The sequence below is a fragment of the Rhodnius prolixus genome, unplaced genomic scaffold (assembly GCF_049639745.1).
Source record: "Rhodnius prolixus isolate KJV_2025 unplaced genomic scaffold, Rpr scaffold_6, whole genome shotgun sequence".
Classification (NCBI taxonomy): domain Eukaryota; kingdom Metazoa; phylum Arthropoda; class Insecta; order Hemiptera; family Reduviidae; genus Rhodnius; species Rhodnius prolixus.
In genome coordinates, this window is record NW_027411634.1 from 25,481,491 (window position 1) to 25,504,361 (window position 22,871).

The 22,871-nt window shown below is 34.6% G+C and overlaps 1 protein-coding gene and 1 long non-coding RNA gene across 6 annotated transcripts in view; one reads left to right on the top strand and one right to left on the bottom strand.

Moving 5' to 3' along the window:
- Positions 1-22,871, top strand: part of LOC141461484 (neuronal acetylcholine receptor subunit alpha-3-like) — a 200,028-nt gene that overhangs the window by 50,201 nt on the left and 126,956 nt on the right. The gene's annotated exons all lie outside the window — the stretch shown is intronic.
- Positions 1-22,871, bottom strand: part of LOC141461020 (uncharacterized) — a 78,322-nt gene that overhangs the window by 12,720 nt on the left and 42,731 nt on the right. For 2 of the 4 annotated variants that reach the window (XR_012462464.1, XR_012462462.1), the window contains exons 2-4: positions 20,668-20,846; positions 8,477-8,630; positions 6,354-6,490 (exon numbers count right to left, since the gene is read on the bottom strand). This is a non-coding gene — a long non-coding RNA (uncharacterized lncRNA). The remainder of the gene's footprint in view (positions 1-6,353; positions 6,491-8,476; positions 8,631-20,667; positions 20,847-22,871) is intronic. The other 2 variants (XR_012462463.1, XR_012462465.1) reach the window with 2 other exon arrangements.

Sequence of the window (22,871 nt, forward strand, 5' to 3'; positions counted from 1 at the left end):
TTTTTTTTCTCAAAATTCCACCAAAGTGCCGCCAAGTTAAAGGTAAGTTGGCGGGAAAATCAGTTGAATAATTTGTAAATTACTTTGAAAATATGCTAATTTTTGGCATTTCCTGTTTGGGGCTAGTGGTTCTAATACTAGTACTTGCTATTTTGGAAAAAAGCGCTCCAATTTTCCCACAAATAAAACTCATTTTTTTTTAAATTTAAATTTCGCGCGTAACTTTAAATGGAAAATTGAGGCTTTTCCTTGGTGGTGCTAGCTTTTTTATTGGTGGTGCATAGGAGTGCAAAGTGTTCCGAGCTGGGTGAAATAATTTTTTTTCTCAAAATTCCACCAAAGTGCCGCCAAGTTAAAGGTAAGTTGGCGGGAAAATCAGTTGAATAATTTGTAAATTACTTTGAAAATATGCTAATTTTTGGCATTTCCTGTGTGGGGCTAGTGGTTCTAATACTAGTACTTGCTATTTTGGAAAAAAGCGCTCCAATTTTCCCACAAATAAAACTCATTTTTTTTTAAATTTAAATTTCGCGCGTAACTTTAAATGGAAAATTGAGGCTTTTCCTTGGTGGTGCTAGCTTTTTTATTGGTGGTGCATAGGAGTGCAAAGTGTTCCGAGCTGGGTGCAATAATTTTTTTTCTCAAAATTCCACCAAAGTGCCGCCAAGTTAAAGTTAAGTTGGCGGGAAAATCAGTTGAATAATTTGTAAATTACTTTGAAAATATGCTAATTTTTGGCATTTCCTGTGTGGGGCTAGTGGTTCTAATACTAGTACTTGCTATTTTGGAAAAAAGCGCTCCAATTTTCCCACAAATTAAACTCATTTTTTTTTAATTTAAATTTCGCGCGTAACTTTAAATGGAAAATTGAGGCTTTTCCTTGGTGGTGCTAGCTTTTTTATTGGTGGTGCATAGGAGTGCAAAGTGTTCCGAGCTGGGTGAAATAATTTTTTTTCTCAAAATTCCACCAAAGTGCCGCCAAGTTGAAGGTAAGTTGGCGGGAAAATCAGTTGAATAATTTGTAAATTACTTTGAAAATATGCTAATTTTTGGCATTTCCTGTGTGGGGCTAGTGGTTCTAATACTAGTACTTGCTATTTTGGAAAAAAGCGCTCCAATTTTCCCACAAATAAAACTCATTTTTTTTTAAATTTAAATTTCGCGCGTAACTTTAAATGGAAAATTGAGGCTTTACCTTGTTGGTGCTAGCTTTTTTATTGGTGGTGCATAGGAGTGCAAAGTGTTCCGAGCTGGGTGAAATAATTTTTTTTCTCAAAATTCCACCAAAGTGCCGCCAAGTTAAAGGTAAGTTGGCGGGAAAATCAGTTGAATAATTTGTAAATTACTTTGAAAATATGCTAATTTTTGGCATTTCCTGTGTGGGGCTAGTGGTTCTAATACTAGTACTTGCTATTTTGGAAAAAAGCGCTCCAATTTTCCCACAAATAAAACTCATTTTTTTTTAAATTTAAATTTCGCGCGTAACTTTAAATGGAAAATTGAGGCTTTTCCTTGGTGGTGCTAGCTTTTTTATTGGTGGTGCATAGGAGTGCAAAGTGTTCCGAGCTGGGTGCAATAATTTTTTTTCTCAAAATTCCACCAAAGTGCCGCCAAGTTAAAGTTAAGTTGGCGGGAAAATCAGTTGAATAATTTGTAAATTACTTTGAAAATATGCTAATTTTTGGCATTTCCTGTGTGGGGCTAGTGGTTCTAATACTAGTACTTGCTATTTTGGAAAAAAGCGCTCCAATTTTCCCGCAAATAAAACTCCATTTTTTTTGAATTTAAATTTCGCGCGTAACTTTAAATGGAAAATTGAGGCTTTTCCTTGGTGGTGCTAGCTTTTTTATTGATGGTGCGTAGGAGTGCAAAGTGTTCCGAGCAGGGTGCAATAATTTTTTTCTCAAAATTCCACCAAAGTGCCGCAAAGTTAATGGTCACGTCTGTCAGTGCATCTTTTATTATCAATATCTCAGCTTTTAGTGTAAATTCAAAATTTCTTTTTGTGGTGCACATTGGTGCTAGCTACCACGAACAAAATGGAATGAGTTTCAATTCAATTTAGGGCACTTCCGGTTAAAATTATATTTGGCGTACAATTGGTGAATTTTTACCATTTCCGTTGTGTTGCTGGCTTATTATTGGCATTGCAAAGTGTTCCGAGCTGGGTGCAATAATTTTTTTCTCAAAATTCCACCAAAGTGCCGCCAAGTTAATGGTCACGTCTGTCAGTGCATCTTTTATTATCAATATCTCAGCTTTTAGTGGAAATTCAAAATTTCTTTTTGTGGTGCACATTGGTGCTAGCTATCACGAACAAAATGGAATGAGTTTCAATTCAATTTAGGGCACTTCCGGTTAAAGTTATATTTGGCGTACAATTGGTGAATTTTTGCAGTTTCCGTTGTGTTGCTGGCTTATTATTGGCATTGCAAAGTGTTCCGAGCTGGGTGCAATAATTTTTTTCTCAAAATTTCACCAAAGTGCCGCCAAGTTAATGGTCACGTCTGTTAGTGCATCTTTTATTATCAATATATCAGCTTTTAGTGTAAATTCAAAATTTCTTTTTGTGGTGCATATTGGTCTAGCTACCATGAACAAAATAGGATGAGTTTCAATTCAATTTAGAGCACATCCGGTTAAAGGTAAGTTGGCGGGAAAATCGGTTGAATAATTTGTAAATTACTTTGAAAATATGCTAATTTTTGGCATTTCCTGTGTGGGGCTAGTGGTTCTAATACTAGTACTTGCTATTTTGGAAAAAAGCGCTCCAATTTTCCCACAAATTAAACTCATTTTTTTTTTAATTTAAATTTCGCGCGTAACTTTAAATGGAAAATTGAGGCTTTTCCTTGGTGGTGCTAGCTTTTTTATTGGTGGTGCATAGGAGTGCAAAGTGTTCCGAGCTGGGTGCAATAATTTTTTTCTCAAAATTCCACCAAAGTGCCGCCAAGTTAATGGTAAGTTGGCGGGAAAATCGGTTGAGTAATTTGTAAATTACTTTGAAAATATGCTAATTTTTGGTATTTCCTGTGTGGGGCTAGTGGTTCTAATACTAGTACTTGCTATTTTGGAAAAAAGCGCTCCAATTTTCCCGCAAATAAAACTCCATTTTTTTGAATTTAAATTTCGCGCGTAACTTTAAATGGAAAATTGAGGCTTTTCCTTGGTGGTGCTAGCTTTTTTATTGATGGTGCATAGGAGTGCAAAGTGTTCAGAGCAGGGTGCAATAATTTTTTACCCAAAATTCCACCAAAGTGCCGCCAAGTTAATGGTCACGTCTGTCAGTGCATCTTTTATTTTCAATATATCAGCTTTTAGTGTAAATTCAAAATTTCTTTTTGTGGTGCACATTGGTGCTAGCTATCACGAACAAAATGGAATGAGTTTCAATTCAATTTAGGGCACTTCCGGTTAAAGTTATATTTGGCGTACAATTGGTGAATTTTTACAGTTTCCGTTGTGTTGCTGGCTTATTATTGGCATTGCAAAGTGTTCCGAGCTGGGTGCAATAATTTTTTTCTCAAAATTCCACCAAAGTGCCGCAAAGTTAATGGTCACGTCTGTCAGTGCATCTTTTATTATCAATATATCAGCTTTTAGTGTAAATTCAAAATTTCTTTTTGTGGTGCATATTGGTGCTAGCTACCATGAACAAAATAGGATGAGTTTCAATTCAATTTAGAGCACTTCCGGTTAAAGGTATGTTGGCGGGAAAATCGGTTGAATAATTTGTAAATTACTTTGAAAATATGCTAATTTTTGGCATTTCCTGTGTGGGGCTAGTTGTTCTAATACTAGTACTTGCTATTTTGGAAAAAAGCGCTCCAATTTTCCCGCAAATAAGACTCATTTTTTTTGAATTTAAATTTCGCGCGGAACTTTAAATGGAAAATTGAGGCTTTTCCTTGGTGGTGCTAGCTTTTTTATTGGTGGTGCATAGGAGTGCAAAGTGTTCTGAGCAGGGTGCAATAATTTTTTACCCAAAATTCCACCAAAGTGCCGCCAAGTTAATGCTTTTTTTAGCACTTTAATTCCTTATATTTCTGAATGTGTGCATATTTTATTAGATTTTTTTTGTGGTTCTAGCTGGTGCTAGCTCTCCTCTACCTGTATACTAAGTCGCGGTTCGAAATTCAGTGTTTGCGGCAAATTCCTTTGATCTTTTGAATGGCCATATCTCCGTAATTATTAAAGTTAATGAATTTTTTTAAGTGGTGCAATGGAGTGCAAAGTGTACTTAACATAATGAAGTAAGTTTCAATCAAATCCGGCCAAATTTTTTTTGGCGGGAAAAAAACTTTAATTGCTTATTGTGGCTTTTCCTTGGCGAATTTAGATTTTTTTTTGGTGGTGCATAAGAGTGCAATGTGTTTCGAGCTCGGTGCAAAAGTTTTGTCTCAAAATTCAACCAAAGTGCCGCCAGGTTAATGGACCCTATAATTGAGTTACATGTTCAACCACTCAATTAGATTTGCGGCCCAGCAAGTGGGAAGTTTGTAGGGCTGTCAAAATAAATGCCCTTTCACTTAAACATTTAGTGCTTTCTAGTTATGAACCCATTAAAATTATTACACGTAATAATTATTATTTACTATTATTATTTTTCATATTTTCCTTTCGACCTTCTTTACTTCTTACATGAAATTTTTTTTCTTTAAAAGAAGCTAGGTTCTTTAAAGCAAATGTTCCAATCTTTAAGGTTCTTTTAGAATAGTATGCAATAGAGCAGCACTTCCCAATTTAATAATTTATTTGCATTCATACTGCGACAGTAAATAAAAATACAAAATAGAAAATATTTCAGTTAAATTTAAAATCAAATTAAATAAAAAAAAGTGATACTTCCGACAGCGTTCTCTTTTCAAGTTAGGTATCACTTCTGTACTAAATGAAACCGAAAATTATTAAAAATAAATCATTGTATTTACAATTTCATTTAATATACAGGGTGATCCATTTAAAACGCACCAATTGCTAACAACTTTTTAGGAAAGCGGAATTTTGAAAAAACCTACGAAGTAAACTATATGTTTTTTTTAGTCTAGTTTTCAAATGTTCTACCCCCGATGCTGTATCTTTATTTTTGGCGGAGTTACGGCCAAAAACCTGATAGGGGTTTCATAAGGACCACTAGTTTTGACAATGATTATGAAAACTAAATGAACAACTGTGAAAAATGACGTTGACCCTGTTTCGATATCCCTAATATTTGTTGAGATATTTAAGATCAAAGTTACAATTTTATCTATCCGTAAACGGTTTTCAATATGAATTTTCCACCAGAAATACACGTTTTGAGAGGTCCTCTGACTAAATAAAAAATGTTATTTGTGACGCAAAGAACTATAATAATAATTGAAGATTTTAAAAAATGTAGTGTAATGTAACGGTTGTGGGTGTGTCAGGATAAACTTGTTTTATCATCAAAATAAAAGCAACCATCACATCATTTTAATGTACCCCGTACGTAAGACTTCTTGACCTCTGATTGTGGTAAGAATATCTTGCCAGGGTGTTGGTGTAGTGGTCCAGAGCGTGGCTTTGAAAGTGGGAGGTCCCCAGGACGAATCCCGTGGGAGAAATCATTCATAATAGTTAGTACATAATAATACTTTTTTAAGTAAAATGTAGTCATACGCGGGATTCGAACTGGGGATCTCCCACTTACAAAGCCACGCTCTGGACCACTACACCAACACCCTGGCGGCATCTATGTTTGTTTTGGAGTTATGCCGTTTACGTTGATTAGCAGAGGCTAGAAGATTGAACTTGAATGTCGTATACTGACCCTAAGTAATTACTTATCCAGTTCAAAAACTTGAAGGGCCGCAGGTGAAAGGGGATCCAACCCTCAACCCGTAATTTATTGGTTAGTGTAATAGAATCTCTCGCGATTATGCAAGATAGGAGTCTACAGTCTACATGTACTTCTTAAGACTTGAAGCTAAGAAATCTTCTTTAATACATGAATTATTTATTATCACAGCGCTAAATTAATTTGTATCTTAGATTTTGTTGTGAGTACTTTATTATTTCTTGAATCAGAATGAAGAACTCGTTAGTGAATTTAATACCATACAACATTGTTCAAGTTTCATTTTGTAATCTCAAATAGAGTACCCAATACTTTTAAAAAGTTTATCCGAAACAGACTTGAAATTAGAAAATTGAGTTCCTATAATCAGTATTAAAAGCTATTCATTTTTAAAGCTGTTCAAATTCATCTGCCAGTACCGTTCAGTTTGCATCAAGTGATTAAGAAATAACACGGTAATATCTAAATTATTTTGTAATGTTCACATTCTTTCCTCTTTCGTCCATCCAATTATTGCTAGAAAATCTTTAGTTACTTTGTCCATTTGGTTAGTTGCCTCTCAGAATTCGTCGGAGTTACTTCTTTGCTTTTGTAAGACTCCTCTTGAACCACTTAATTGCAATTGCTTTTTGAATGAGTTGATGCTCGCATATACGTATGTATGTGTGTCATCTGAAAGCAGAAAAGGTTTTTCTTGGAAATGATTTCTTAAAGATTTTTTTTTGCCAGCGATTCTTTTTAAAATTTCTTAGATTTTCTTGCAAATCTTATTCTAAGCGCTCTGAAAAGCTTTAATACGCTACACGAAAGTTTTACCATTTAACCAAGTATTCTATTGTCGTACTTAATTAAAAATCCACATCTAAAACTCCCTTTTGTTCATCAACAATCAACCATTTGTTTCACCCTTGTTCCTCTTTGATTTCTTTTAATAACAATTCCGAAGATTTATAACGTTGGCCTCGCTACCATCTTTCTGTAAATATCCTCTTTTTAATCATCACTAAGAACAGGAGGGACACCATTCGGTTCCATCTATCTATATATTCTCATGACCTCGGTTCAATTTTTACTTCTAATTATATATATTAATACTTTAATATTCTCGACTCCCTAACTATGATAATTTTCTACAACGCTTTTATTTTCGAGACATATGGATAATCGAATTCCCAATAACATAATGTATGAAGAACTTTAACTCTTCAACAACTATTTATATATATTCGAGTACTATTAAAAACTTACTTAGCTGGTTAAATTGAATTCTACTTTACAACTGTTGCTCTATTTTTCTCTTTATGGCAGATATATTTGTCTAATCCAACAAAAAGCCAAACTGTCAAGGGATTACTCTTTTACTGGTTTTCTCCCTTGACATTTTCCCTGACGAGGGTAAGAATACTAACACTCAGTTGTGATAAGTAACAAGAAAATGTTTCTCTCTACCAACTTGAAAAATAATAAAGAAAGTTTATTAAGTGAGTACGCAATATCTACATTTTTGGAGAGTTTCAACACATCTTCGTTACGTATAATTTATATATTAAAAAAATTTGGTTAGTTGCTCAAGGCAATCAAAAGATAGACCACATTATTTGCTGAAAGCAATGAGTTTTTGGAAATGCTTTATTAAAAAGAAAATATTGTAAAGTTTTTCTTGTCCTTTTACTAAGAAAGAACTTTACTTACACAACTAATGCCTGCCACTAGTTACGTTAAATATGTGGGTTTGATTAAATAATAAAACTCGCTAAAGTAAGTAATAACCTGATTTAATAACACATTACCTTTACTCACATTAACATTTACTAGCAACTAACGCTATTCATTACAGTCACCATTTACAACAGTCACAACAGTTTACTGTTACTTACTCACTACGTAACGCCACAAAACTGTTCCCCGACTGACCACTGGTCCGCACTGCACCGAATTGCACTAGTCTCTGCTACACAAACAAAGCTCTACTCACTAACTGACTAACCGCCTGACTAGCTAACTTTGAAGCACTCCGCAACACTGACTCTCTCAACACTAACTCAGAACTTGACTAAACTCAATAACTAACTGCTCTAAAAACTGATTAACAACTCGTTAAGAACTCCTTAAAAACTGACTTCTCCAGCTGTGTCTGCCTCCTTTTAACTGCGTGCCTCCTTCCAACTGGGACTGCCCTCCTCCAACTCTCTGAGCATAAGTTTCCACGCCCTCCTGACGTTCATTGGCTGGAGAAAACATACTGCCACCACCTCAGCTGGGGCCGCCCTCCTCCTACTCTCTGTCTCGCTCCTACCTGTCAATCACTGGCTGGGAAAACACATATGCCACCACCCCAACTGAGGCCTTTCTCTTAGCTGGCTTTTACACAGGTCACTAACTCCTTGAACAATCTAGCCCTTTCCTTTCTAGTTCAGGTAGAGACCGGCCCTTTTGTCTACACAGTGGTGGCCTGATACCGACTTTGGTCGCTTAACCCCTAGAACAATCTAGGCCTTTCTTCTCTGCCACAGGTAGATACCGCCCTTTTGTTTACACAGTGGTGGCCTGTTACTGACTTTGATCGCTCAACCCCTAGAACAATCTAGGCCTTTCTTCTATGCCCAGGTCAACTTCGTTACAATATATAAGAAGAGAGTAGCTCAGTGGTTAACTTACTGGAGTCCAACTGCTAGCCCTTAGATTTTTGTTCTTCTTAGGAGCTTCTTACTGTTAGCTGTCCGGAGATGACAATGTTCAGCGTAACGAGAGAACAAAGTCTGGAAGCCGGCTGAAATAAGCTCCGGGGCGCCCATGACCTCACATTCTGACGCTTTAATTAAAAATAATAATGAAACAAGTTACAATAAAAAAAAAAGAGAAATGAAACAGAAGAAAACTGAAAGCTGTTCTTAGAAATGAATATAAAAAATAAATTGTTCGACCTTTTCTCATAATTTTTTCATACTAGGTGGACCTAAATGTACCGATGAAGACCACTCACTTTTCTCTAAGATCTACAAGTTTCTGAATACGAGTGTTAAAGAGAGAGAAAGAATTGAATTGAGAATCTTTAAAAGTAGGACGAACAGGCCACAGAGTACACCCTTTTTTAAGAAGAAACCAGAGAGAACATCCTTATCTGTCTTCAGGGCTTGTGGCTTGTTATTAATCGATTTAATACGGTTTGAGATTGAATTTTTAACATAGGCAGGAAGCGGAACCAACATAATCCCTAGCCAGAGAATAACTGTTCAGATAGAAAGGCAATTTGAATCGGCTTTCCAGTAAATTCTCATTTAGCTAAACAAAATTGGCTGTTGTACTTCACGGCGTATACAATTTTAATGAGAATGAAATCTATTCTAAAATTTCGAGTTTTAAATCAGCTTTACATGATACTTTTTCCTCCCAGTTTTACAATAATACCCGATAAATAAAAAGTTATGCCCTTGCCAAAATAAAATAAACACACTGGTTAAGAACTGAATGTAATAGTTATAAGTAGGGTATAACCATGACTTACATTGAAACATAAAATCTCCTCAGCTTAGATTCAATCATATCAATATATATATTATGGTTCCACGGTATTCATTCAAGTGAAAGGTAATTGTTTTTCAAATACAAATATATGAAATACTTCTCTCATGTCAGATTTTACAACAGTATCTTGTCGAGATACTGCTTTTCACATACGGTGAGCGATTGAATAGTACTGCCTGTTGATCTAACAGAGCATTCTGAATGTTTACTGTTTACTCTATCAGTATTGCATTAATTTTCAGAATTGTACTATGAGATATTTTCCACCATAATACTAGCGCCATTACTAATAATTGAAAATTGCTCTCTCTTATAAGATTAATAATTAAATTAGGATTTTTGAAAAGTGAATAATGGTATTATAACACTTAACAAACAAAATGTTGCCTCTTCTATGGTTTTTAAATAATGTAAACCAAACCTTAACAGAAACCTTAATGCATTGAGATATCTTAATACATCGTTTCCAACCGATCAAACTGTGGCAGCGGCGATCTAAACCATTTTCATCTATAATTAAAAAACTCTTGAGCTGCATAACGATTCTGAGTTTTCAAAGCAAATAAAAGTTCTAAGTTCTGGCTTGGATTGAACTTGAACAATGCGAATTTCAAATTCTTCAGACAGGTAAGTATTAGAAGATTTTTGATAAGATTAAGGTATCTACTTATGTTATTTAACAGCTATTAATAAGGAAATGCTTTTCAAATACATTTGGAATATTCTTTTTTCTGTAATTGATTTTCAATAAGAAACACTGTTTTAGAATAATGTCAATTCACTCACTTTAACTCATTAAAATAGAATCAGCGCAAGCACATTGGCATGATTCTGATGGACATCCACAAGGCATTTGACACTGTCTGGCACGTTGGAATAATGGACAGATTGATCGAATATAACTTCCCTCCTTACATAACTAAAACTATTCACTCCTACTTAAACAATAGAAAGTTCCGCGTCTCACTAAACTCATCCTTATCTCTTCCTCATGAAGCTACTGCTGGAGTGCCTCAGGGCTCTATAATAGGACCGGTCTTATTTCTCATTTATTTCAACCTAATGCCTCGACCAAAGGATGTTCGACTGGCCTTGTATGCTGATGACGTCGCTGTCTATGCTTCGTCCTGGAGATTAGACACTATAGTCAACAGGCTTACAAGGGCCATGTCATGTATCGACCGTTTTTTCACAAAGTGGAAAATAAAAATTAACCCTTTAAAGACAGAGGCTATCCTTTTTACCAAGCGCAGGCCGATCTTGTATCGACATGCGCGCTTCGGGGGACGGATTGTGCCGTGGGCTGCCACTATCAAGTACCTGGGAGTAATAATGGATCGTGGGCTGACCTTTACCCCCCACATAAAGGACAGAGTAAATAAAGGTAAGGCAGCCATTCGGGTGTTATTCCCGCTGTTCTGCAGGGATTCTAAATTGTCCCCAGAGAATAAACTCCTGCTGTACAAGGTAGTGGTTAGGCCCATGTTACTTTATGCTTGTCCCTCTTGGAGTTTGGCATGTCGATCCAACATCGCCTCGCTACAGATCCTACAAAATAAATTCCTCAGGCTTGTGACAACTTCCCCCCGCTACACGCGTATTGTAGACTTACACTCTAACACCAACATGGACTATGTAGAGAACTACATCAAGAACCTCGCTGCTGGTTTTTTCAGCAAGTGTGAATCCAGTCACAACCACCTATGCAGACTTATAGGGGACTATAGTTTGGACACGGTGCACAGACACAGAAGAGTTAGGGACTCCCTGAAATAAAACTTTCCTTGGAGGCTGAGGGTTTTTCATAGTTTTTCCCCTCATTATTTACTTGTACTTTTATGTTTTTATTTATTTTGTAACAATAGATATTTTGGAGGTTATAGTTTTTATTGCTGGAACTCCTTATGTACATATGTATATACTTAAATGTTAAATAAAGTTTATTCATTCATTCATTCATTAAAATAGAAAAAACAAAATGTAAGAGAATATTAAATTAATTGTAAATTCATTAAACTATTTACAGACTATGAAAGTTCACATAAAAGAAATGATAAAATCAATTAAAAAAAGTTTAATGAAGAGAACCTAATTTTAATTAAAAACGATAAGGGAGAGCTGTTGCTGTAGTAATACTGAAAAAAGACGAATATAGCTCAATCAATAACACAGACCTTTTTAAATCATGAAACCCCATTAATTCAGCTAAGCAAAGACAATGGCACAGTTGCCCCATCTTGGGTAAACTTGAGTAAACAGTCGCGTTTCTAGAGATGAAACAATCTTAAGTACAAAGGCAATCCGGACTTACTTACAAACTAGCTAGAAAATGATTGTAACATCGAATATTTAGAAGTTCAGAAGTTAACAAAATTGAGACCACGCTAACTTTCCCATTACATTTGCTACATTACATTCTATTTTGATATATAATATTTGTAATAATAATAATAATAATAAGCATCCTCGTACACGCTCCCATAAACGTCACCGTCGATAGGGAAAAAATAGACAATCACTCCTTTTTTTTTTTAATTAAAATAATGGGATGTTAAGTTGCCAGACCAATTTTACGGCATTGTAACAGAAATAAAACTAATAATGGTGATTCAAAGCAACAATTTTCAATGTTTATTTCTGTTTATGATCATCTGGTTTAAAATATCTCAAGATTACAACAAAAAAATAGTTGTTCGAAAATCTAGGAGTCTCAATTCTAATTAGGCTACAGTGGGGAAGTAAGCCATTAAAATCCTTCCAGAAATCATATGAAATTCTAAATACACCATATCTTAACATTCCGTTGAATGGATGTTAAAATCGTGCATATAATCCTGTCACACGGAGTCAAAAGGAAGTTTAAAGTACCTACTACTATCGAAATACTATGAAATAAATTTTCAAATGACCCTTATAGAAGTACCCTCAATGAATTATCCTTTTCAAAATTGCTCAACATCAATGCAAATCAGTATAGTGGTACTAACTGGTTTACTGATATTGGCCAAAAACTTAGATTTTAGTCTTGAGGATTTTATTTTCTGTTTTCTATTTACAGTGGATACACACACACACACACACACATATACATAAATATATAAATATATATTTGTAAGTATACAGGGTGTCCCAAGCTATATGGATAACGACTTTTTCTCGGAAACTAAGATAGCTAGAAAAAAACTAAAAAATACGTGTTCCCTTAGTTTTTTGTTTGGAATCCAAATTTACTTTGTAAATTTTTTTCGGTGCTTCCAGAAGCGAGATACAGGCACCAACTTCATTTTTTCAAATGGGAAGGTGCGGTTTTTATTTCAGAAATAGATTCCTCTATTTTTTTAAAGAAAAATTTACTTGAACGGTTTTTTTCTGTGAGCGATATTTTAGAAGTTAGAAATGAAAACATGATTCTTATAAGAAATGTCAAAATGATATTATAACGGTTTTTTGATTGAATAAGAAGAAAAGTACTATTTTATTATAAATTTTACTCCTCATTAATATTACAGATCATGCTCGAAATGGCCACCACCATTAGAGATGCATAGACATGCACTTTCCTGCCAATTGTCCCTTAAAGCAGAGAATAATAGATACGTGTAAGTCGGTTAAAGCCGAATCTATTTCTTTGGCAGGAAAGTGCATGTCTATGCATCTCTAATAGTGGAGGCCATATCGAGCATGATCTGTAATATTAATGAGGAGTAAAATTTATAATAAAATAGTACTTTTCTTCTTATTCAATCAAAAAACCGTTATAATATTATCATTTTGTCATTTCTTATAAGAATCATGTTTTCATTCATAACTTCTAAAATATCGCTCACAGAAAAAAACCGTTCAAGTAAATTTTTCTTTAAAAAAATAGAGGAATCTATTTCTGAAATAAAAACCGCACCTTCCCATTTGAAAAAATGAAGTTGGTGCCTGTATCTCGCTTCTGGAAGTACCGAAAAAAAACAAAGTAAATTTGGATTCCTAACAAAAAACTAAGGGAACACGTATTTTTTAGTTTTTTTCTAGCTATCTTAGTTTTCGAGAAAAAGTCGTTATCCATATAGCTTGGGACACCCTGTATATAAATATTTATAACTATGTGTAATAATTTATTACGTTTTAGTTATTTTTATATTATTTTCTATCACTATTACTTTATTTTTATTTTTTATTTTAGATTTAAAATTTTTTTGAAATATTTCTAATTATAATATAATGTTAAAAAAAAGTATTTAACCGAACCTCAATATTTTGAAATGAACAGGCCACAGTCCTTAACAGCTTTATGCAATTAGTTTTTTTAATGCAAAAACCACTTCCAGATATAAATTAGCTCTTTGAGAGTGACTAGAAATGTAGGCCTAGGTTGTGTTACCCTCTTTTTGCTGGCAATCACATAAGGCTAAAACTGAAAGAAGCTAAATGGAAGGTCCAGACGGGATTATAAATGAAGATATAAAAGCGGATGAAAAACCGCTGTTGGAGACAGTTCAATGCCTGTGTGAGATCAACAACCTGATGTATGACTGAAAAACATATTAATACAGCTAATTTAAAAGGGAAATAACACAAAAAAATCTACAAGTCTCGCTACTTGTTATTGAAGGATGTACAATTTGTGATATTAATCATAAATAAATCATCTAGTCTGAGGACTAGAAATCATTCATCCGCTGAATTAATTGAATACAGGAAAAAGCAAACCTCGCATAATGATACAATAAAACATTCTATTTTAATAGCATTATTAAGAATTATGTTTGGAGTACAACTTTTCAGAGAAAAATTGATTAATGCCATCCTGCCGGTAAAAAGCGCTCCACAAATAGCCTTCAACCTATTTTAATGCCGTTTTAGATATTTTTTTGTATTGCTAATTAATAATTAGTAATTACGAGGGTCGTTTGAAAAGTCCGTGCAAAGTCAGAGAGATAGCACCACTGGCGCGTATCGAGGTTATGTTTAGTTGGTAGCATCTCTTGGATGAACACACACCAAGTTTCAGCCAGATCGGTCTATTTCTTTGTGTTTGGCATTCGCTTGAATCGAGGAAGTCGAGTGATTTTCAAAAAATGGACGAAAAAGAATTTCGTGTGTTGATTAAACACTACTTTATGAAAGGCAAAACGCCTCAGGAGACTAAAGAGAAGCTTGATAAACATTATGGTGACTCTGCACCTTCGATTAGAACAGTTTATAAGTGGTTTCAAAATTTTCGGAGTGGCCATATGGGCACAAGTGACGCTGAACGTTCTGGACGCCCTGTTGAGGTTACTACTCCAGAAATCATTGATAAAATCCATGATATGGTGATGGATGACAGAAGAGTGAAGGTGCGTGAGATTGCTAGTGCTGTGGGCATCTCGAATGAACGGGTACATAATATTTTGCATCAACATTTGGACATGACAAAGCTATCCGCAAGATGGGTGCCGCGATTGCTCACGCTTGACCAAAAACGAAATCGTGTGAAGTGTTGCAAGGACGGTTTGCAGCTGTTCCAGAAGAATCCGCAGAACTTTAAGCGTCGTTTCGTCACTGTGGGTGAAACATGGATACATCACTACACTCCTGAGACCAAAGAACAATCTAAACAACGGGTTACCAAGGGGGAATCTGCGCCAAAAAAGGCGAAGACCGTTCCTTCGGCCGGAAAGATTATGGCGACTGTCTTTTGGGATTCGCGAGGAATAATCCTCATCGACTATCTGGAAAAGGGTAAATCTATTACAGGTGCATATTATTCATCATTATTGGACCGTTTGAAAACCGAGCTGCAAGAAAAACGCCCACGATTGGCCCACAAAAAAGTCCTTTTCCATCACGACAACGCACCAGCTCACACCTCAGCAGTTGTGGTCGCAAAATTAATGGAAATAGGGTTCCAACTCGTTTCACATCCCCCCTATTCTCCAGACTTGGCTCCCTCGGACTACTATTTGTTCCCCAATATGAAGAAATGGCTGGCGGGAAAAAGATTTTATTCAAACGAGGAGGTGATTGCAGAAACGAATGGCTATTTTTCAGACTTGGACAAATCCTATTATTCGGAAGGGATCAACAAACTAGAGCAGCTTTGGACGAAGTGTATAAGCCTAAAAGGAGACTATGTTGAAAAATAAAAAAGGTTTACCCCAAAAAATTAAGTAGTTTTTATTTTTGCACGGACTTTTCAAACGACCCTCGTATATTTAGAAAAATGTAAAAAGGCAATGCTTTAACTGGAACAAATGAGGAGTTTCCTCCCCACCTGCCGATTAGAAATTCTTACAATTCAATCGATCTTAATTGCCAGGAAAAAACTGTGAAATCAGGAAGTCATGATCATTATCAAACATGCCATCAAACCCGTCATTAAGAAGGTTTCTGACAAGAGTAAGTCTATTAACGAAAAATTGGAAAGGTTTAGGTTTTAGAAAGCGCTGAAATAAATGATTATCAGCTTTTATCTTTATTAAGGACTATATCTTACAAAGAACCCGTGTAAGATCAGTTGTGTTATTGAGAGTTGTCGGTAATCTATTGTACGATTCTTTTGTTACCTTTACATACCTCGATCCTCAACTTGATCACCGATTTTAGCTTAAAAAAAAAAAAAAAAAATGTACCTGTTCTAGAGACTCAAGAGAATCTCAGACGATGTCCGACTGATCTGGCATTGAAATGTAGCAGTGAAATTTATATACAGGGTGTATACGGACGAGTGGTCGAAACTTCGGGAGGTGATTCAGCAGCTCAAATGCAACAAAAAATATTCTCTTCTCTTTGTCCCGATTCTCAATAGTGTCGCAAGATATTTGCATTTTTAACTTTTCCGTCGATATTCGCGTTTTCCATCACAAAAACGGCCGTAACTTTTTTGTATTTTATCCTACAACAAATCTGCTCATTCCAAACGAAAAGAGCATTGAATTTCCTATAAATCTGCTCAATACAGAGCCTCAAAACGTTCCTTGACATTTTTACTTTAATATCTAAAATCTTCGTTCTCGATGATTTCTGTTAAAATTGGATTTTTTTTTGTTTTTAAGGATCATCCATATGGTCTTGAAGCTCAATAAATGCGCAACTTTTCTGAAATTATGTGACTCCTAGATTCATTAATCATTGAAAAAATGCAGTTGAAAATTCTAACAGAAATCTTGTCCAACAGAATAAGAACGTAAGATTTCAAAATGTATTCTAACGATATGGACACTTCAGAACTTGCAAAATAATATTGTAATAATACTTTAATTAATAATTATAATTTTAATAATAATTATATAATTATTAGGGAAGGGATTAGCTATGCGGTTAGCATACTGGACTCCCACGCGGAGGCCCCGGGTTCGAATCCAGCAGCTGACCCTTTAGATTTTCTCTTCCTAGGAGCTTCTTACAGCTCACTGTCCGGTGATGGACAGTGTTGTCTGTAACGAGAGAACACTGTCCGGAGGCCGGCAGTGCACTGGAAAAAGCTCCGGGCGCTAATAACCTCAGCTGTTGATGCGCAAAAAAAAAAAATTATATAATTATTATTATAATATAATAATTATTATTATAATTATATTATTATAATTATAATATTATTACTTTAGTAATAATTATAATAATTATTAATATATTTTATTTAGAAATCATAAACAAAGCAAAAATAAATGAACAAAATAAATAAGGCAATGGCAAAGCCGTCAGCTTGAGAACACTGCTTATATTAATAATAATACAAACTAGAAAACACAAATCAGAAAATCTGGACATAGCTTCAAAGATCTTCCTGCGTACCTTTGTTTAGTGAAAATGATACTCCCTCCATTGTTCTGTTGGACAAGAGCGTTAGTCAAACATCCCGCTATTTTAATAGAATAAGATATTGTATTAAAATTTAACTTACAATATTATAAACATATCTGCAAGTAACAAAGCTAGAAAGATATTGTACAGACCTGAATTTGTTTATGTTTTAACTGAGCCTGTTTTAATGCCTGCATACGTTATTATAATTAGTTACTTTTTTAATGCTATAATTTAAATTTAATTATTATACTTTTAGTAATGTATTTACAACTAATACCAATCATTAATAATTAATAATAGTAATACTAATCATTGGGGAAAAGTAAGATGCCAAAATTTAAAGGTGATACCTTCCATGGCGAGCAGTATCTTCGACCACTACTCCCAAAATTATCCCTTCAATTCCTTGAATTTTGCTGTAGAGACAGAATTGTGGGGCGAGTGGACGATTGATAGACATGTATAGGCAACCCTACCCCTTGGGTGCATCATTGGGGAACACTGTTCTGAAAATACAGCTGCAGTTTATAACCTTTGGCCGGAGGTTAGTTACTTAGCGTCAGCATGTAACCTGCCAGTACTTGCAGCAGAGCTAGTGCCTCGTGCTGGCTGGCCGAAAGCCATTTCAAGAAAACTGTGGGCACAAAAATTATGAACAAAGGTGTTAGGGTGAGCCTCCGAGCAAATTGAATCAATAGGAGGCACACCACTTCTTTCTTATTCGTCTTTATTACGTTGCAATCACTAGGGACATCAGAGCCCTTAGACACATCGATGTGATGAACGATTGGTAGGAGTAACCCAAGTTACACAACTGGGTTACAAGGACCATCCAACACCAAAGTTAATCTTGCGAAGATTTGCGCCTTGAGCCGACTTAAGCGTCCTTTCGATACAAGCATCACTGTTTCCAGACAATGAGCTACTGTCTCTAGAAAGAGGATATTATAGGTCAGTACAGGTGAGACTCGAACTTCCTTTTTTTCGAATTTTAATTGTTTTTAATGGAGGTCCCTTGTTTGCGTTTCACTATGAAGGCTAATTCTCAATTATTTTAATTCTCAATTTCAATTTTACTTGAAAGATTCTGGATTGCATTGGTTGAATGCTTACATTGCAGTACTGCAGAACATTAAAATTTGACAATTTCATTTTTTTTTTGACAATTTATTATGGAAATTTCTGGAACGTCATAAGTAGTTTTTGCACTATCCAGAAGAGTTTCAAAAGCTACTAACTAAAAGAGCAATTACAATTTTTTCGTTTTATTTAACCAGGAAATAGGTTAATGACAACCACTTTAACTACAGTCAATAAAATCATTATAATTATGTTTAAGTCGGTATAATAGATAAAAGACAAGTTAAATTTTTTTTTCTTTTCTTTCAAGTCTGATCTAGCATGAGAAGCGAGGCTTAGAATTTAAAACAGTAGTGTTCGTTAGTGAGCAAAAGGAATACAGATCTGAACTCAGAGACAAACACTGTTCGTCGAAAGGAGGAGAGAGAAATGTTTGTTAGAAGGAAAATCCCTTTTTATTTAATAAAAGGTAAGCAATTTACAAAAGAGTTCCTCAAGACTTTTTTTCTGCCTCTTTTTTCAATTTTCTGTTCTAAATAAATATACATTTAAATTCATTTATAATGAATTTAAACATTTGTTAGGCAAAATGATTATTTGAAAAGAAGTAATACTAGATTTTTAATCAAATCAAGATCTTTGATTTTTCAATTTAAAATTGATTAGTAGATTAAAGATCTAAGCGAACTGATGCAGATTTAATATCTCTTCTCATGATAACAGCAAATTTACTAGAGTAAGAACGTAGTTGTAAATTTCTATCATAGTAATTAAATAAAAAGCATTTTAAAATCAACTAGAATGTTTTAAGAACAAAATAAAATTTTCTAATGATATAAAAATAAATAAAAAAATCTAAATTGAGATTAACTTCTAGCAGTTTAATCAGTTTTAACAAAAAAGGTAACGTAGGTCAACTTGCAGATAACCTAATATTTCTATAGGTTACAACTGTAGCAAGAATAACAGCGGATTATAAAACTCCCAGATATGCAGAGGGTCGCTCATTCACAGTTTAGAACTCCCATTTTCACAGACCAAGGTTTTTTGTTTGTTTTTTGTTTTACCACTTATTTTCGATTTGGAATTTTCCATATCCTGATGTTCCCTGAATATGACAAAAAAAAATTCAGCGGATGGTTCTTGTATATTGACTTAAAACAGAATTTTGGAAAAAAAATGCCAAAAAGCTCACACTTGGTGTTGTGTTCTCTTTTGGGTATTTATGGTCACTTTTGTTATTATTACTCGCCTGTGGGAAATGATAGTTTCCCTAAAGATAAAACAACAGCTACTTAAGCAAAATCTATGACAAATTGCAAAGCTGGTTTTGAGCTAACTGGAGCTACGATTACACCAAACGAAATTGAGCCTAGAACGAGAGTCAGAACTGTGTACCGAGTTTTATGGTTGTAAACATATATATTGAGGTGTTCTTAAGAAGTTCTGGCTGCGCATGCTCATTTGAACATATAGTTTTACACTAAAAGAACTGTTTAGTCTAGCCCCACACCTCAAATAAACCCTTCTAAAATATGTTTTCAGAAAAATATTAAAATAATAACTTTTGATCTACAAGTAAATACCGAATTGTTATGAGGCGAAGAAAAAATATATTTTCGAAAAAAAACATCCTTGGACCCTACAACGGTACATTTAGTGGGAAGCTTACACGCTCCATTTACTAAGAAGTTCCCGAAAATCGAATTTCCCTGAAAGAAATTGTCAACTAGAAGTTATAGACCTTCATGAATACAATGTAGTACTAAGGTTAAAAAAAAAGGAGCTGATTTAGAAAGAATAAATAAAGGATGCTACCCCCTCAACCTCGCAAGCTCTACGAAAGATGTCATGTGCTCCTTAAGAAGATATGTCACCCTAAACCACAATGCCAGAAGGAACCCAACCAGATGTACTGGAGATATATCTAACGCAAACAAAATTCTTATTATCAGCCCAGTTTGGTCTCCATAACAGCATAATACACCGACCAGAATGTGATCGCTGGCAAGGTTGACAAGCTCAGAGAATGGCTCTTCAAAGAGGATGCCTCACTATCTGGATGTTTAAGATTTGAGGAACTCTGCCCACAAACTCATAAGTTTCATGGCAGCCAATCATTAGCAATGATAAAGACAACATAAGCAAACGTACTTATAAACCTATTGCCGAAGGTGCCAGTTTAAACCAGAAACCATTCATCACATTACTTCTGCTTCAAGTGCTTTGATTGGATTTAGAAGTACATATATGCCATAAGCAAGAAGCTAAAAACAGAAAGGAAGACTTCTTAACAGTATTTGTTTTTTGTTTCTGTAATATTTGGACCCCATCCTCAACAAATAACATATTCGCTTAAACATATAATGTAATGCATGCAATACCAAATACATATTTTTAATTTAATGTAACTTATTGTAACATATTTTTACTTAACCAAATGCATAGTAATATACTAGGTATCTTACCCTAATTTGGATTCCAATGCAAAATAGTCTCTAACAAATAGTCATAAAACTCTTACAAATTATATATTCTCAACTTCACTGGTGTGGCTAAACGTCAGCTGTCCTCGTGCTCTCAGCTTGAACACCTGATAGTAACCCGCGCGTTTGAACTGCCCCACTCCAACTGTTCGCCGCGCCACCTTTAAAATATAAAACACAACGGCAAATAAACTGAAATTAACTAAGAATAGTGCCCCTTATTATAAGTATTAATTAACTTCTATTCTTGATATAGATAGATGCAATCTGAATTATGACATGCCGATCTTGATGAACAAGTGTATCCTTAAAAAAATAGACGATAATGTACTGAGATTCAAGAAAAGAGGAGAACGTATCACATAGATGGGTACCAAAGTTCGTAACCTGCAAAGCACGTTTAAGGAAAAGTATATTTGGAAGATTTGGATTTAGAAATTAAGTAGATTTGGAAGGTGACGAATCCAAAAACTGAAAATATACCTCATGCCGGCCCTTTAGTGAAAATGCATCTCAAGACGAAGACATTTTTGATTCCCCAAGACTTTTTCGCATTTAGAAACTCAAAGAGAAGGCGCGCATAAAATAATTGTAGTTTGTATGTATACTTTGTGTTTAAGAATAAATTAAGAAAGGGGGCCATGGTCCATTCTTTCCGTCAGAGGGGTCTGAGGATCTAAAAATGTTATCCCTGAACCTGAGCATCAATTGTCACAAGAAACACTAGAGAGCGTATAACTTCACCTAAAATGTCAGTTCAGTCTCAGTTCGATTTTCCTACTATACATGCCAATTAGTTTAGATTTTTAAAGGTCCATCAGTAATGTTCCTGTTCACCAAACGTTCCACCATGTTTGAGAAGAAAGACAATTGAACGATAGGATAATTCCCTCTGGTTTGGAAATAAAAAACACCCAAACCTCTCTCCATACTGTTGGGACAGCAGACAGTCTTTGCTAGTACAATACATCCCACCATTTAAATCAGTCAGAACAAACAACATTTTTATTATCAAGGTTTTGGCTGAAATAACTGTAAGAGAGAATAATGTTTCTCATCAAATTTTATGCTGAAAAAAAGTGTGTGACGTTTATGTAGACTTAACACAATGAATTCATGCGAATTAATGTAGATTTACAAATTTTAAATGAGTGACACCCACTCTTCCAATAATGCTGTACAAAAGTAATCCCTTAAATTGTTGTTAAAACATTCAAAAATGTTCACTGCACAATGGACAACTGTGTGTTTTATTTTATTTTTAAGTAAAATTAAAAGTAATGAAAACATAGAACAATTGGTTTGATTTTATTTAAATTTTACTTCATAGAACATAGAACAATTGGTTTGATTTTATTTAATTTTTACTTCATTAATACTAATAAATATTTATTAGTATAATCAACAAATTGAAGTAATTGTTTTAGAATTCGCTTATATTTGTTATGGTATTTTTCCTGATACAAATAATCGAGCAATATTGAAATGGTAATGGAAAGCTGTAGAAATGAAGTGGGTTGGGTGCAAAACTAAATTCCTCTGTAACCCAAAAGATTATTGTAGCTCCGTTAAGTGTTAGTGTTTGTTAATAAATGTAGAGCTCTGCAAAGTGTATCATGGGTAAGTTGTTGTAGATACTATTAAGTAACATTATGTTAATAAATCTGTGTGATGGATTATGGTAAGAGTTTCCTGTGGATAGTGTAGACGCAAATGATGATTGTACACACTAAACTAGCTCTGCTGAATTTGAGCGAGTTTTATGAGTGATAGAGTTAGTGTTGTTGGTTGTTACTACAACCGCAGGGGTGCCAAAATCCCTGGAGAAGTGGCTAGTCCACTTAGATCCAAAGGAGTGAAACAGTAGTTAAATATTGATTGACCTGAAACCTGGTTCCATGTTTCCTCTTCAAGTTTAATGTCTACCTGGGTCCCTGTCCACATGCAAAGATTTAAGCATTTCGAAGCCCAATGCAGAACTTATTGTGAAGCCTATATTAAAAATATTAAAAATAATAAAATTATCTAACTATTAACTGGACTTAGCAATTTTTTCTGACTCGAGACTAACGCGATAACGCTAAAGTCCAACGTAAACGTCTACCTAATCAGGTGCCGCGGACGTAAACGAATAGCAAACATACTTTACTATAAATTCTCATATTGAACATTAATTAAAATCTAAG